General features: G+C 42.5%; 1 protein-coding gene across 6 annotated transcripts in view; it reads left to right on the forward strand.

Moving 5' to 3' along the window:
• Positions 1–17,873, forward strand: part of ripor2 (RHO family interacting cell polarization regulator 2) — a 90,536-nt gene that overhangs the window by 23,291 nt on the left and 49,372 nt on the right. Inside the window, exon 1 of one of the 6 annotated variants that reach the window (XM_056399385.1) lies at positions 7,907–8,177. The exons of the other annotated variants lie outside the window; for them this stretch is intronic. The gene's annotated coding sequence lies outside the window, so the exon portion shown is untranslated. Of the gene's footprint in view, positions 1–7,906; positions 8,178–17,873 lie in introns of those variants that run through there. 6 annotated transcript variants of the gene reach the window in all.

Raw genomic sequence — 17,873 nt, forward strand, 5'->3', positions numbered from 1 at the left:
TGTAAGTGGCATGTTTTTAAACAGTTTAAGCCAAATATAACCTCATATATAACCTTTTTAGTGACTTTGAGTTACGTTACACGGGTAAAAGTTGGTAACAGTAACGGGATAATAATTTAATATGCATCTTTGCTAGCTTACCAGAGTGGCACATGTTAGCTAGCATTACATAAACCAAACCATTTTATTGAAATAAAATATCTTAGATACTTGTGGAGCTAAATTAAAAACCATATACTGCCTTGTGACCAACCTAGTTTATTTGAATTGGTTGTTGTTTTTTTAACATAACCTTTAAGTTGACAGTTAACATTAGCTCATACTTATGGTACCTGACTTTTAACTGACATCTGACAGGTTGGAGCATAATTCAGTTAACACATCTATTTTATGCTGAAATGCTCATGCTAAAGAAACAAAGATTAATTTGGGTGTGTGTTACAGTCAGAGGTTTGTACACTGCAGCCACACAACTACATCTGTATTTAATTTATGTATTTAATTTATTTATGTATATCAAATCACAAACTCAAATGTGAGCTCTGAGGACCTCTCTCTCTATTATCATGCTGATGACATGTGTGTCTCACTTCTACTGTACAAGCTTTCAACTCTTGCCTAGAGGGTGAAACAGGGGACGCACCCCACCCCCACCACACACACACACACACACACACACACACACACACACACACACACACACACACACAGAGGGCATTAGCATGTTATACAGAGCTCAGAGCTCAAGGAAAAGGCTGCAAGACTAGAAGCCAGGTCAGATTTCACAAATCCATTTCTCTCTCTGTCTCTTGTCTGTACATGCCTTGTGCGGCAAAGCCCAGGAAACAGTATCCTCCTCTGAGCTGACATGGTGCCCACCGAGGCTCAGGATCACAGTGAGCAGCAGAGTCCTGCTCCACCGACTGGAAAGCTGGGAGGGAGATGATTTATTTGCACAGGGAACCATCTGACGGCTTAGTATTTATATATAGATGTATGAGAAAAGATTTGAAAAACTGTGTTACTGTGAAGAATTAAGAGGTATTAAAGATACTTAAACCTTGGTTGAAATCCTTGTATTGCTGTGATGTCTGCTTTTCAGGGACCTTTGATTATCACACGTCTCAAATTATCTAATTCATTTTGAGAAGGTGCCTTGATTCAATCTGATATTTCTTCCCTTTCTGAATGAACATTGTAGCTGCTAAGCTGATACACGCATATTTTTGTCTGTATGCATATAAAAATAGGTCATTGATTTGTACAAGTTTGATATATCTACCCTACTTTAAAACCCAATGAAAAAACATTATTACAGTAATGAGAATGTCCTGGTAATGAAGTATGATTTGGTAACGTGATCAAATATTGTTTATTGGGTTTTCATCCACTAAACTTAATTAATTACATCTCTCTTGGTTTGATCTTTACTCTCCTTGATAATAACTTCAAGATCAAATAGGCTCACTTACACCAAAGCTTAGTATAGAAATTCTAATATTGCTGAACATGACTATTTTTTTCAGTAATATATCATACGAGCCGCAATTCAAATATTTGCCACGTTTATAAATTTCTAAAGAGCTCTCTCAGCAGCAAAAACTCCCCTCGCTCTCAGTCAGTGAGAAACTGGCTCGTCAGTGATGTGATCGTTTTATATGTCATAATGTGATTCAGTGGAAGTGTGTGTCTGATATCAGAGCTGCAGTCGACATTTAGGACAGGAGGGGCAGGGTCAGAGCCAATGAGGTGAGAGAATGATCTGAAACTGACTTAATCTATTTGCCCTACTATAAAACACACACACACACAAACACATGCAATACCCTGTCCCTTTTTTAACCTCACACAAACACACACACACACACACACACACACACACACACACACACACAGAAGCTTTGTCTTGCGACTTGAACATTAATATACTGACAGTCCACCCACACATACACCTCCACTGTCTGGCCACAGTTGTCGTCTCTGTCCAATACAACATACAGACAGTGCTGTAGTTTGTGCGTCAGTGGCCGCTCTGTGTTGGGAATAGCTCTGACCTGAGGGGACCTACTGTAGCTGGCATATTACTGCTCCGCATCTCCCTCTTCCTGCTTCTGACAGTTGGCTCCACTGACCTACTTTAGCCAAAAGACTCCAACTATTATTATTTTCTGCAGCTTTCACTAAAAGAGAGAAAGAATGGGAGGGAAGACAAAAACAGAGAAAAAAACATCTGTAGGTGAATTTTTAATGGTGCAACGTTCAGTAAGCCAGATGATGCAAGAGAAGAAATCTTTCTTTATTTCTTTGCAGACATATTTCAGCTTCAAGTGTGAACATATCTCAGTTTTCTGGTTGCAGATGTTTACATGTGGCTTATGTCTGAGATGGCAGTTTCACTGCACTGGTAACCTTTCCTTTTCAGATCCCACATGGTTACCATGACAGTCTGTGCTGCTGGCAACTCTGGGCGTGCAAGGTTTACACTTAGTGGTTTGGAACCTCTCTCACAATGAGGTAATCCTGTTCAAAACACGAAACGTAACAGACCACCCGTGACTCTTCTTGGGGGTAACCAGGGCAGCTGGTCACCAGGGTGTTACTGTCATTATAAGTGATTAAGTTTCAATTATGATAGAGAGAATCAATGCATTTGAATTATTATTAGTGAAATATCCTTAAAGTATTAAAACTAAAAATACTGTCTTCTCCCCTTAATCCCCCTTGACTGTAATTTTATTATATATCTTATTCTTGGACTGTTATTACAGAGCATTTTACTTTTTTTGCTGTGTGAGGTTCAGCTAATTTTAACTACTTGATGCACAGTTTATTGTTTAATCTATAACAATGTGCTATAATTTATATGTTTCGAACTTTGATCTGAAAAGTAAATGGAAACTTCAGCTATAATGTAAATGTAGTGGAATAATATCTGATATCTAGAGGGGCACATTTATAAATTAGGATATGTACTTAGTTAAAATACGCCACTGCTTTTCGGACATACATTCAACAGTAAAGGAGAGGGTCCACAAAGTGTTATAAATGGCTGCAGATGTATGCAGTCAACAGATAAAGAGCAACATGAACATTTGGAGTCGTGTTTCCAGTGAACAGACAAATGTAAAGCCGGTACTCATTGATGTTATTGCTCTGTTTTGGTGTCCACCAACTCCTTAGAGAAATATCTGGCTCTCTGTTTGCGAGATGTTTGACTTTCTTCTCCAGCTAGTTGCAACGTATCTGTCAGCTGTTGTGCAGGTAGCATACCATGAGCTTATCTGAGTCTTTTTTTCACAAAAAAATGGTTGTGCGATGGGAATATTGCTGATCAACAAAACAAAACAATGAGATAAAGGAGGCTAAACAGTCGATAGGGGGCTGCGGAGTTGCCTCATAATTCTCAGTGAAGCTTAAAAAATCTGTAAATAGTCAGAAACAAATTCTTAAAAAAGATTAAGAACAAATGACTTGAAAGAAATCGCACCTCATATCAGATATCCTCGCCTTGTCAAGTGCCTGTATGTAATGAATAGTGGAATGATATTGTTGGCACCCACCTGCCGTCTGCAGGCCTATGACGTGCCTAAAAGCCCCTCGGGGGAGAGACTCTACCTGCAACAGGCAACCTGTCATTACAGACCAAAGCGCAGCCACAGCACGGAGCTGCGCCACAGGGCAGTATACAGCCTGTAATTGGTTCACCTCTGTACGTCTGACTCAGAGAGACTCGGGATAATATGCAACTTTGTACAGACGTATTGAAGCTTTTAATGTATCATTTAGGAAAAGGATACAGTAAACACACCTATGCGTTCACATAATGCATATACATGTACATTTACTAAGTATTTCTTTGTGTGTCGATGCTGTAAACAAAAACAAGAGATGAGTTAAGAATGTCAGATTTACAACTGGGAAAGTCCAACAATGAGTCAATCTAAACAGGGCTGGTAACCTGAGGAGAGGTGGCACTCAGCATTTTCCTCTGATATTTCAGTGCCACACACTCTCACTCTGATCCACACACACCACACACACACACACATCGTCAGCTGTGCCTGTACATCCCTTAGCCTTGACCTTCCTGTCCTCCAGTCATGTGGCCTTTCTGACTCATCCTGGTTTAGCGGTCAGACGAGGTTGGACAGAAACAAAAAAAAAAAATTATAGAGAGAAAAAGGAAAAGAAAAGCAGAAACATAAAGACGTAGGATGAAGGACGCACTGTAAATGCTTAACTGGATAAAACAGAGAAGAATTGGAGATACAGCGAGGGACAGGAGGGGTTTCAATGCCACGCTACATGTGGAGCAGGCGGTCGGAGGTGGCGACCAACAGCAGTGGTGGCTGGTATGGAAGAAAAAGAACTACACTGCTGGGAGGTCAGTGGGAATTGGTTTCATTCATACCTCCTGTGTATGAATGACTGTGTATATTGAATAGATGTAGGTCTTTGCACTTACACTAAGGTCTCCTACTGCTCTGAAGCTTTAATGATGTCCCTCACTCGTATCGCTTTGGATAAATGCATCTGGATAAATGAGATATTAAATGTAAGTGTGTGCATTTATGAATGGGGATGTTTACCTGTGGAGGTACAGTGCTGTCTATATATACCCAGCGGTCTACAGTTATGGTTCATACAGTCGGTTGAGCACAGACAGCAGTAAACAGGTGGTTTTATTGAGGGTCTGGAACATACTGTATCAAACTCAGAGACTGAACAAGATTTTGATGTCTTGCTTTCTTTTAGTGAGTTGGACCGCCCCAGAAATGGGAGGAGGAAAGCAGGGATATCGCTGCAAACTCACTTTGATGAAGAAATCTTCTGAAATGGGTCCCTATTTTTTTCTCTCAGGAAAGGAAAACAAGGTTTCTGGAGTGGACTTGATATTTTGGAAACTTGCTGCACACTTTTTTTTAAAATGAGTGAGGTTGCAGGTGTTACATGATAAGAGCAGGTATGAATAATCTGCCTTTGTGTTCTTGGATACGGGACACGAACAGTAGATTTTCTGTAACAATATGAATGTACAATTTCCATCACATATTGTTGTGATATTTGTGTCAGTTAGGTGATAAAGTCATGTTTCCTTTCATTTCATTTTGACTTTAAGTCTATCTTTGTGGAATTTCTTTGAACTGAAAACGGGAGAGTATAACAAGGAAGGAGGACAACACAGTTCTGACAGTAAAGTTTGTTCATGCTAAATTACCTGTTGCTGTGATTCTGATTGGCAAAGTCTATAAATAGTTGGTGATGTATCTGTGTGCATGCGTGTTTGATATACAGTTTATGTGTGCAAGGTCTTCTCTTGTGTGTGTGTGTGTGTGTGTGTGTGTGTGTGTGTGTGTGTGTGTGTGTGTGTGTGTGTGTGTGTGTGTGTGTGTGTGTGTGTGTGCATGCAGGGAATGTGTATGTGAGCACTCGTTCTCCTGTAAATATAGCCGCTAGTCAGGGGCTGCGGATGACAGCCATAATTACAGGCTGAGCTGTTCAGCAGCTGAGAGTCTAGGAGGAAGAAAGAGGAGTGCGTGTGCACGCAAGTGTGTGTGTGTTAATGTTTGCTGAGGGGGTTATGGAAACCCTGCAGAGTTCCCTGAATGTGGGATTTCATCGTACAATGAAAGTAGGATTCAGCCTGAAGCAAAAATACTGTACGTCTCACTGTGGCCTTACATTTTTTAAAAAGTTTGACTCTGCAAAGAACATTGAACAAGTGAGCAACAGGTGGACCAATTACAGCCACGCTAAGAGAGAGAGAGACTAAGACAGAAAAGGTCTGGTATGGGGTCAGGTTTTTAAGGTGGCTATTTGGCAGCTTCAGGTGGGAAAATTCACTGACAGACAAAATCTGAATCTCCTGCTGATGTTTCTTCAAACTGTAAGGAAATACAGAGCTCAGAGTATCTCCAAAAGTGTTGAAATATTCCTTTGAAACATTCATTGCCTTTACAACTGTGTCTTTCATTTATTTTTCCTCTATGCACCTCTCCTCTGAATCTCTACTTTCTCCTCTGTCCATCATCATCTTTCTCGATTGACTCTCCCGTCCACCACAGCTGAACCACCAGCAATAAGATCATCGCTGCCCATTTAACAGATGTCCCACTGTGAACATTCATTCTTGACCTTGGAAACTGCAGTTTGGCAAAAATAATCCTAATTTAGGTTTTTTTCAGAGATTTTAATCTCATGGTTTTCCTCAACCAGTGAGGTTTGCTCACTTGCCATCATTTGACCGAATTATAGAGCTTGAATCTCTCCATCAGTCCACCTCTTATTTGCCACTGAAGCCAATTGGTCAGCTGTTATGTTCTTTACCAGCTTTTCTCATTGATTCGTCACCAACAACCCTCTGGGGAAAGATTTCTCATCATTGGCACTTTATCAACAAAAAGTTAATTTTTCAAGCTGAAGCTGTAGTCACACTGAAGCTGGAGGGGTGACTGCATGAAAAACCCTGCGTTTGAGATTAATCATATCAATGAGTCATTATGAAATCCCCTCCTCTACTAATACCAAACTGATGGATTAAAAGGGGCAGGCCATTTTCTGCTCCCTTTGCTTCTTGGAAGGGTGAACTGAATTGGATTTGTATGGACTCAGCGGAACAGCATATCCACTTATGGAGGGCAATTATGTTGGCAGGAGCACTTCAAGACGAGTCACTCTTCATAAGTCGCACCACGGAAATGTATTTTCCTACAGCAGCATCGGTGTGTTTCTAAAGGTGGAGGCGTTTGTCTTCCTCATGGTTCCCCTTCCATGTAATTCAATTTGTTTGTTGCTAGCTGTCCAGCGAAAAGCACTCGCTGTTAACCCACTTGAGTCGAACCGATTGCGATTTCAAAGAAGGCCCCCCCCCACCTCTCCGCCGTTGTTTTACAGCTGTAATCACAGATAATCGCACTATGGTTGCCACAACCTGTCAATACATCTACAAGGACAAATTCAACTTTTTTTCATATTGGCTCTTGTTGAGGAATGATCCGGTTAAAAGTCACACTTCAATTCAATTCAACAACTCCATTCAGAAGTTGGGTTTATTGTCCAAGTGAGTGTGGAAGCTCTAAATTTAAACCTACAAGGCTGAAAAGCTATCCGCTCTCTCTCTCTCCTAAAAATGGCCCTGCTCCGGTCCATACTACAGCAGCACAGAGAAATATTACAGACAGTTCATAAGTTGACAGCTGCTTAAATCTGGTGCTCAGATGCCCCCCCCCCCCCCGGACTGTGTGCAAGTAGAGCAGAGGCGGACCAGCTATAATGCCTGTAGCAGAACTACACAGGCTACAGTGTATGTGTGAGCGGTGTTATAGCAGATACTGAGGTCATGTCACCAGCATTTTTTGGATCATAAGGCTGAGGCTTTAAGTCGCTTGAAGGGTAGTGAATGTCTTTATTATCAGTTTTTAGAATAGCTTTTCACAACACTCACAAAAACGTCTTTATGCAACTCATTGTATGATTAATTTTGATGGGCTTGTACAGTCTCAAATACTTGTTTCCCTCTTATAAAAGAAGTAGGCTACAAGCTCATTGTAAAAAGTGTAAGAAAAATTTTGCCATATTGGATTCTTTAAATTCATCATGCCAATAAAGCTTGATGTGACATGATTGGTTTTATGAGACAGACAGACAAACAGACAGACAAAGAGAAACAGGGCACGCTCCAAGCCTAATTTATGCTCTCAGGTGGCGTGCACAGACATTCTCGTGAACGCGCAGACCCAGCCACTCACACAAGGGAGAGTTGGGGGTGGGAGGCGTGGGGGCTACAAAACAGAGCGACCCCGCCCTCCCCGTGACATCCTCAGCCTGTCATTGGCTCGCGGTTGATCGGGAGGAGCGCTGCAAACACAAACTGGAATGTGTGTTGGGGGTGTGGGGGGGGGCTCAGTGTTTGCTGCTGTGTGAACGGACGCTACGTCGAGACTTTAGCAGGGAACAGACGTCGAACAACCATCGCTCATTCGGGCGGTTGGTTCATCCTTATCTGGGGATTGAGAGACTCTTTCTTTTTATTTGCATCTTGATCAGCAGCAAGATATCAGCACTTTGTCTTTTCTTTTTTTCTTTTTTTTTTTTTGCTCCTTTGCGCATGGATGGAGAGGCGCAGGTAGACGGGCAGAGACGCCACTGAGGAGCTACTTGTGTGAAGTTTTGGAGAGGTGAGTCAAAGCATCGCCCGGTGCAACTTTATGAGGGATGAATACGGTCAATAAAACAGGCTTGGTGGTGCAGGGAAGAACTCTTATCTCCCAGTGGAGGAGAAAGGCTTGTTCTCCGGGGCAGTGGGTTAGTGGATCAGAGCGAGGCGTGAACTGATTTCACCGAGATAAACTCACATAAGCAACCGATAATCTGCCTTTTAAGTACAATTTCCCTGATATAAATCCAAGATGATTCAGCAATATTAAATGCAAGTTAACACGATGTCTTGATGTTGGTTTCATAATTCCCTGTTAATATAATAATTTAGGGAGTTGAACTCAAAAGCTGCTATAAAATAAAAGAGATTTGGTAAATGCAGCACACAGTGTTTTGGTGTGATTAGTCTACTTGTCAGTGAGTCCCTTTGACAGATGATGTGCTGTGAGCAATGTCTGCCCTTGAAGGCGTTTTGTGTTTGCTGGACACGCGTGAAACAAGTTTGAATGGGAGACAATGTTATTGTGAAGCATCTGTCAGTGTGTGTGTGTGTGTGTGTGTGTGTGTGTGTGTGTGTGTGTGTGTCCGTGCGTGTGGTTGTGTACTTTTCCTGATGGGAGAGGCACACTCGTGATGCTGCATGTGAAATGTGAGAGAAAGCAGGTCAGTGATTTTAAAAATGCCCCTCCAGGTTTGTTGAGGAGGATGAGGGTCAAAGGGCATCAGTCTTTTGTCATGTATTGTACACTGATACCACCTACAGTGGATCTGGCAGCTGAAGCAGAGCAGATAAACACAGCAGCAGCAGCAGCAGCGGAGTCTGTGAACTGAGCAGCCTCCACTGTTCTGTCAGGAGATATTTCCAATCGTTATCAGCTTTTCTACCTGCCAGATGGTCTGCAAATTACTTATTTTGGATAAAAGTGTTGATATTTTAAAATCTGCTCCTCTGTAAACGCCTGCCAACTGAGCTGACGTTATCTTTTCAGCTGCATGTACTCCAAGTTTATCAAAAACAACAGTTCCCCCCCCCCCCCCCCCAGATATCACAAGCTCTCATTTCTCAGTCAGTTCCAGTGCACTTGAAAACAAAAACAAAACGACAGGAAAATCTTTCGCCCAAATAACCATACAGCTTGCAGCGAGGCTTTTCCCTCAGCTGCTCATGCTGTTTCTGAGGAAGAAAAAAAAAAGGCGTTTTTCAGGGCTAAATGCTCTTTCAGTGCCGCGCCAGGCTGACTTTGATATGGTTAAGTGGAAGTGCTTTGCTTCCCTGCCAGCCTGTTTGGGCCGTGGTTAAGCTGTTTGAAGGGGGCTGGAGACGAGGGGGTAGTGTGTTTGTGCCAAGCCGAGACGGGCTGCAGGGATGCAAGACCAGCGTCTGTTCCCAGACTCTCACACACAAGCTCTCCCTCACCTTCTCTCTACTTTGCCCCAGCCGGCTTTTCATTCCCTGCATCTGCTCTCACAGTCTTGGCCTTTTTTTGTTTTTCCCTCTCCCTCCCTTGTTTCAGTCTCTCTCGCTCTCTCTCTCTCTCTCTCTCTCTCCATCCTTCACTTTCTCTGTCTCACACACTCACACACTCATTTCCTCCACTTTCTCTCCGAAGCCTCATTAAAGAAATTATGGCCGTGTGGTTTGGAGGAAATTCAGACGCTCTCTCGTTTTGTTGGGTTTTCCCCCAAACTACTAAAACACAACACTACAATGTTGACGTAAACTGAATGTGATTTTTAATTAATGTGAGCATCACCTGAACACTGTTGAGCAGGGTAACCAAGAGCTTTTACTAACAGTTATCTTCATTATGGATGATTTTCTTGACTAAGCGCTCTGTCTATGAAGTGTCTTTTTTTCTGCTGTTTTTCGAGTCCAAGCAGATGTCGTCTTGTATCCACCCAAAAGTCCCGGATCCAAATATAGTCAGTTTACTACCATATAAGACTAAGAAAAACACCAAATCTTTGCATTTGAAAAGCTGGGACCGGAGAACATTTGGCATTTTTGCTTGAAAAACTACCAGAAATGATGACTGAAGTCAAAACATCATATTGATAATGATCAGTACTGAAATTCTATTTGCTCCGTTTTTACCCTGTGGCAGCGATATTGAGAAACATCTTCATATCCAGTGGCTCATTTGATTGAACCCTATGAGTTGTGTTGTCACGGCTTTTCAACTTTACAACCTATTTAGACAGAAACTCAAATATTTCTTTAGAACAATGACTTTTTCTTGGTGAAATTGTCTCATTCTGGTTAGTGTGGTGAACTATTACTCATCAGGATTTAGGCTCCAAACTGTCTTGCTCAGGTCCATAGTTTAGGGAGTTAAAAGAAAACATCTCTCCTGAACTTTGTGTGACTTTTTAGCCATGCTCGCGGCATTGCTCTAGGAATGGAAACGTTGGTCGGTCAGCCCACCACTTTGGTCCAGACTGAAATAACTTAACAACTTGACAAGTTATGGTTCCTAGACGATGTATTGTGACTTTGGTGATTGTTTGACTTTCTGCCTTGGGGCGTCTGCAGGTCAAAGCTTTCACTTATTCAGTGATAGATCTCAACAACAACTTGATGGATTTTCATTCATGGTTCCCAGACGATGTATCCTATTGACTTGATTTTTCCTCCAGCACCACCATAATGTTGATTTTTGGTTGTTATTGAAACACAGGTTTTTACTGGATTACTGTGATATTTGCGCCATACATTCACGGTAACCAGAGGATGAACTGTAATAATTTTGATCCTTCACCTTTCCTCCAGTACCATCATCAGGTCATCATTTCAGTTTGGCCAATATACCTGCAGAACCAACGACATAATTCAATAGAAGCAGATTATGAAGGCTAAAAGAATGAATAAGAGGGAGGAGAAATATGAGCTGGGGATGCATTGTGCTCGCAGCCATGATAAGGAATCAGCGCTTTTAAAACCTATCGACGTCTCACATGTGAGCACTTGACCTTTTCCTTTCCTCTGAAACACCCACTTGCAGTTCTCGGGAATATTGCCTGCTACTGTGTGTGTGTGTGTGTGTGTGTGTGTGTGTGTGTGGGTGGGTGGCTGTGTGTGTGTGTGTGTTCGTTGCATGCAGATACATATGTTTTTCCATCTGTGAGCATATGTGTGGTTTTGGTGGGGGGGCGCATAGGCCTCGCATTCTTACAAGAGGAGTGCCTCCTTAAAGTTTTCACAGCTGATAGTTATTTCATAAGGCGTGTAGGCTGCAGAAAGTTAAAGCGCTCCGCTGGGACAGGGAGAGAGAAGTGATTTCAATTGGAGGCTTTCGCCGGTCTGGATGCTCTGTCAGAGTTTAATGATACAGATGACTTAAATAATGAAGTCAAATCTCCCTCTGAGTTTTCACGATCCAGGCCGACAAATTTAGCTTGACCCCACAGCCTGCGTCTGGGAAGCTGCTCTGATATAACCCGTAACCGGCAAGAGGTTGATCTGGTTCTGGTTCTTTGATGAAACTTTAATGTTCCCTGTGAGGAAATTGGGTCATTCCGTTCACAGATATAAAAGACAGTTGTTTTTATGTGCCTGTCACAACAGTTACTTCTCAACTTTTCACACCTCACAATAATGTAGGTTGTAGCGTATCGACTCCAGAGTCAGATAAAGGGGCCAAACCGTCTGCTCTGAGTCAGAGGTTATCTGGTCTCAAGATGATGGTCTGGCTTTATTCGCCTGTCTCAACACGTCCCACAATCACAGCTTCCAGGGGTTGGTGGGAGGTATTTATGTTTGTTGGGAATTTCTGGTGTCAAGAAGGTGGGCTGTGGTTGTTGTACTGGGATTAAGTGGAATGTGGAGGGAGGGGCAGAGGCAGGGAGTGGAGGGTTGACCGGGACACTAGAAGAGTGGGAGGGTGGTATCTCTGGGAAAGGGGAGCGAAGAGATGAAGAACTTAAAGTTTGAGAGGCGGAACATTTGTTTTTAGGCACGATAGCGACATGGCTCTAGGGAATGTCGACCCCGCCGCTTTGGTCTAGACTGAAATATGTCAACAACTGTTTCTGATGGATCGCCGTGAAATTTGTCCAGACATTCATGGACCGCGGAGGATGAATCCTGGTGAGATTGGTGATCACCTTATGGCACCAGCAGCATCTCAATCTTCCCACATCCTGTGACATATATCAACACTACTGGATGGACTGACACATTTATTGTCCCCAGAGGATGCTTCTTTGTGATCCTCTGACTTTTCCTCTAGTGCTGTCATGAGGTTGAGGTTTGTGGCTGTGAGTGAACGAGTATCAGATGGATTGCAATGAAATTTAGTACAGATATATGTTCATAATAGAAATACCTAACTAGATTTGAGGTCATTTAGAAGTCTCCACTACAGAAGCTGAGAGATGAAATGAAAGAAAAGAGGAATCACTCTTCTCTCTGCTCAGCTGTCCTCGCAGGCCCTTTGCTTCTTATTTTCAATCAGTCTTTCCGGTGGACCTCTCTCAGTACTCTCAGCTGTGTATCATTCGGTGTAGCTACAGTAGCATTAGCCTATAGCGTAGTGTGGGATGAGCCGTCTAGAAGGACATCAGAGCTTTTCGGGTTGGTGGCTTAAACAGGGCTGCTTTCCCACAATCCACGGCTCAGACAGTTGCTGTGTATAAGAGAGGAGAGCGTACGAAGAGGCCACTGCCAGTTACATCACAGGAAAGTCAGCATATCCAGACAACACACCTGTATACACACATCCAAATGCTAAAGCAAAAAAGTGTGTGTGCGTGTGGCATTCGTTGGGGTGAGTGGTTGCAGGTCTATTCATGGGTTCTTCATCTTTTATTATTTCACTTTTTTCTCTTCCCCTCCCTTCCTCTATTCTCCTCAGCTTCCTCCTCTATTCCCTTCCCATCTGTCCTCCCCTCCTTCCTCTACTCTCCCCCTTAGATACAGACGAAGAATTTATGGAAGGGGGTTTGAACCCATCCTCACCCCCCCCTCCCGTTGTCTCTGAGCAGATCAGAACAGCATTCCTGGTGTGTGTGTGTGTGTGTGTGTGTGTGTGTGTGTGTGTGTGTGTGTGTGTGTGTGTGTGTGTGCGTGTGCGTGTGTGTGGTGGAGGTGTTGCCTATTAATCCTCTGCTTCAACAGCATGACCATGCTATGATTGGACACATGGTGTACTCTACACGTCATGTGCGACACATGATATTTATTATATTTAACATACTGGCACACACACACACACACACACACACACACACACACACACACACACACACACACTCAGACACACACCTCTGGCCGGGGCAGCTGGGAGCTGTAGCAGTGTTATGATTGCCATAAGCGTTTTAGGGTCCTAAGCTGATAATCTGTCTGTTTTGGTATTTGGTGCGTTCCCTCTGCAGCGTCCAGCAGCTGGATGAGACACTATTGGTTCATATGTGTGTGTGTGTGTGTGTGTGTGTGTGTGTGCGTGTGTCATGATGGTTTTATGTCTGTTTCTTTGTTTACCAGCATGAGGACAACACGCAGATAGCAATTCTGGTGTGTGATGCATCTAGTGCCAGCTGTCCTGACAGTTTTCACCATAGTTATTGCTAATCAGTTGTACATGTGCTGTCAAAATCTCCAGGCTCCAGTGATGGATATCTCTGCAACTGTCAGCGCTTCTCTTGTCTTTCCAGCCTCCTGTCTCCTCTGTCTCTGCTTGGTTTGTTGTCTCTGTTGTCTCTCACTCTTGTCTTCTTTTCTCTCTGTTTGTGCGCACTTTGTTTTTGATTCTTCATCGTAGCCAAAATACAGAGCGCTGAGTTTCACCTCTGTGATCGCATGTGGTCCACGACGCCTTTGCATCTTCTCGAGAGGAGACTATTTGCACCTGTGTGATTGGTTTCTTCTGTCAAAAAGTCAAGGTTTTTTTGAGGCACCAGGAAGTGGGTGTTCCCATTACCCAGCTGCCTCGGGGTGGCCGCGACACACAGCTGTGTGATGACAGATGAATTGAGGAGGAGGGAAGAGGGGGGAATGACACCGCTCGTTCTTCCTGAGGCGAGTCGTTGCGAGGATGACTGTTCACTCTTTGAACTCTGCTGCTCCTCCTGCAACAAGATTTTGCCTTAAAGGTCGCAGCTGCTCAGTTTGACAATAGTGTTTTGGTTACCATCATAACCCAAAAATGCCACTGTTGTTGCTGGAGATGCAGTTAGTTCTAAATTGATTAGTCAATTGACAGAAAATAAATCGACCACATTTTTAATAGTCGATTTCATCATTTTGAAGGGACACGTCACTAAATTACGTATAATAGTCAGTTTCCTAGTCTTGGGGAGCGCTACCTGTGAAATCAGTTTTTATCATTTCTTTTGGAGGAGAAAGCGTTTGAAGTGGCATTATGGGAATTGTAAGAGCCTTCATTTTTGGAGCTTTAGCCATACTGGTCACTAAAATCAGGATATTTTGCCTCAGCCGCTTTGATTCATCTAAAAATCTGTTTCCTATAAGTTTCCGCACTTTATAGACGATCAATACTAAATGAATGGAGCACGCATTGTAGTTGTTTAATGCTGAAATTGTAGGTTCCAGCTTTTCTAATGCGATGAGCTTTTCACTTTAAAAAAAAAAAAACCAAAGTAGAAGATTGCTTTTTCTGAAGAAAAAAGAGAAAGCGTTTGGTGGACAACACTATTGGCATTTGGTAATGAAAAAAGTAAACAACTTTAGTTACTTTAGTTACAGCCTTAGATGTGAAACTGCAGGATGGAGTGAGATCAGTAAATGTCATCAGGCTCGATTCAAAACTGAAGACTTTTTTCTTTTTTTTTTTTTTCGTTGTTGTAAAGGAAAATGTGGCAACTAAACAGAAAGTGAGTTAGGCCTTGTAGGTCCATCTCCGTTTCCCCCCTTCATTTAAAATGAATGAGGCAGCAATGAGAGAGATACAAGGGATGCTCCTATAGATGAAAGGCTTTTGGACCTAGAAAATGATTTGTCTGCTCTATGCTTGAATGAACCCTGATTATAGATGGAGAGTTTGTCTTTTTCTTGGAATTATCAATCATGCTTGAAGAGATTCAGCTGCAGATCCTAGTGAGCACTTCTGCTTAATAGCAGTGGCTTATGTACCTGTATCAAAGAAATCACATTCAGTATATGGAGATGATCTCAGGCTGAAGCACAAGGCTGCAGCACACTGGGGACACTGTACATCTCTGAGTGGCTCTTGACCTTTTTTTTTGCATGTCCTCCACTCTGTCCCTCTCATCTCCACTTCCTGCCCTTATTTAATACAGAAGATAAAAGCTGGCAAACAATTCAAAAAATAAAAGGGGGTGTGGGGGGGTGTGGCAGTGATCCATACATCAGAACATAGTGGCTGTGTTACTGCTTATCTGTAGCATTGTCCACAGATGTACAGACTGGCTTGTTTTCTCTTGTCAGTGTGTGAATCATCCTTGTTCCTGTCGCTGTGACTCTGTGCCTCCACTGTCGCAGTTGATGTCTGGTTCTTTTGTGTTGTTGTTTGTTTCTTTCCTTCTCTTTTCACATCACGAGTCTCTGCTGAACTACACCAACTTTCAGAATCTGAATAATTAACAATAATCGGCTGAGCTTTTAAGCAGCGAACGACTGTGGGACTTTGGTGTATGGGGTGTTTAATTTCTAATCTAATGCCCCACAAGTGGTCTTGGTGGCAGAGCTTAAAAATGCATTTCATATTTTCTCGGTGGCCCCGCTCCCCGCTGAGTCTTTACTCCAAACAGCATGATAATCTCCGCAGTTAGTTGAAATATTTAACTGTGAATCCACAGTTTAAGGAGAGATGGAACAATTGTGCCCTACAGTGGATTTCTCTGGCAGGGAGAGGTAATTTCAGGAATATGTGGAAGTGCCTTTTTCTGTCATTTTCCTTATTCCTTCTTCAGCCTTTTTCTCCTGCAGTGTGTTTCTCTCTTTCATTCAGCCGCTCGGTAAATTGTTATTCTTTTGTTAGCAGTATGGTAATGGTTTAGTGAAGGCTGGAGGAGGAATGAGTGAGACAGAAATCCACCATGACTTCTGTGTGTAAATTACACCCACAGTGTTGAATGCATTGTTGGTGAGGGAGAATGAGCATTTGTGGATGTACTATGAAATGAATATAACCAGAAGGCAATAGAAACAAAAGACATGAAGCACAGATAGATGTCGACCATACTACGTTTATTTGGCTGCTGTCATGGAAAAATCATATACAAATGTGGCGTGAATTGCTGTTTTCCGAGATGAAATCATGATATTAAGTGCAATTGTCCATATATTTGTGTCCTTTAAATCTTTTAAATCTCTTAAATATAAACAGCCATGTCTTTATTTCTGAAAATCTTGGCCCATGGTTTAGTAATTAGTTATTTCCCAGTTGTTAAATGCAACTGCGGCCTCAAGCCCAGGAGCTCACCGCCCGGTCCTGCCACCTCCCCAGCTGACACATCGCGGTCATGATTTGTGACAAACTCTGTAGCTGGCTCTTTTCCCATGGCTGGCTAATTCACACATAGCTATACACCACTATAAGCTTGTATTACCACAGTAGCCGCTATCAGTGAAAAGACTGTTGTCTTTTCCCGCTAAAAATAACAAATGGAGCTGAAATAACTGGCGTAATCCTGTTTGTACGGTGACTGCATTCCAGCGCTGCAGCATAGGTGGTCACTTTCAATCAGAGTCACACATTATGGGCAAATTAAAGAAGTAGAGCAAGTGGGAAACTGGTTCTCATGCTGACCCAAATTAAGAGAATACTAATATATCACTCATACATGTATTAGTGAAATTTGCGTGGCACAATATGAAGAGAAAAGATGGAGAAATAATGATTGGGAGTGGTAGTTCTTTCAATCACTGAGGGAAAATCCACTCTTGAACAGTTAAAAATAGCTGCTGGTGACATTTGATGCAGTTCAAAGCATTTGTTTTTCTTGTTTGTTGGTGTAATTTTCTACACTGACTATGGCAATTCCCAGTGCAGCTCAAAGATGTTCATTTTCTCGCTCTTAATGTGCTGATAATGCCACTCGCCTGCATGTATAACAAACAGAAATTTATATCTGTCCTCTTGGGGACAACAATCCTCTCTCAGGTTGAAAGTTGATTTCACTTGTTGTTGTCACGGTTTCTTGGAGAACACATCACTGCAGCCATGTGAGAAGTTAAACCACTGGAGGTCAGCAAGAGCAGGGATGGCGATGTTGAAAGGAAACTCCATAGATTTTACACATGAAACTATTGCACAATTACACTACGACTTATTGTAAAGAAAAAACTAAAAGTTGTGTGAAGCAGTTTTTGGTCCGATAAAAGTCCTCACGTGACATCACATGAGACGGCATTAGTTGTCTTGTCAGCGTTAGTTGTCTTGTGTTGTTAGTAGTCTTTAGAGGTAGATGAAATAAACATCACAATTGGCTGAGAGAGACTTTCAGCAAGTTTAGTTGGGTCTACCCCTGCTGACAAAAGTGCTGTGTTCAAGAGCAGCATTTTGGTGCCACTGTCCGGGATCAGATCGACAAATCTACACAGGATCAAACCAGTCCGCAGGCTTTCAAATGTAAACTGAAATCTGGATTTTAGCGCACGTGATTGAGCAGGATGTGTTTGCTACTGCTGTTGTGATATGATTTAATTGTTTATTGCTTGTTTATAAACCCTGCAAAGCATTATTGCTACTGAGTCGATCATCCTGGCGAAACAAAGTAAAGTGACCTGTTCTGAA

Source organism: Seriola aureovittata, chromosome 16 (assembly GCF_021018895.1).
Source record: "Seriola aureovittata isolate HTS-2021-v1 ecotype China chromosome 16, ASM2101889v1, whole genome shotgun sequence".
Taxonomy (NCBI): Eukaryota; Metazoa; Chordata; class Actinopteri; order Carangiformes; family Carangidae; genus Seriola; species Seriola aureovittata.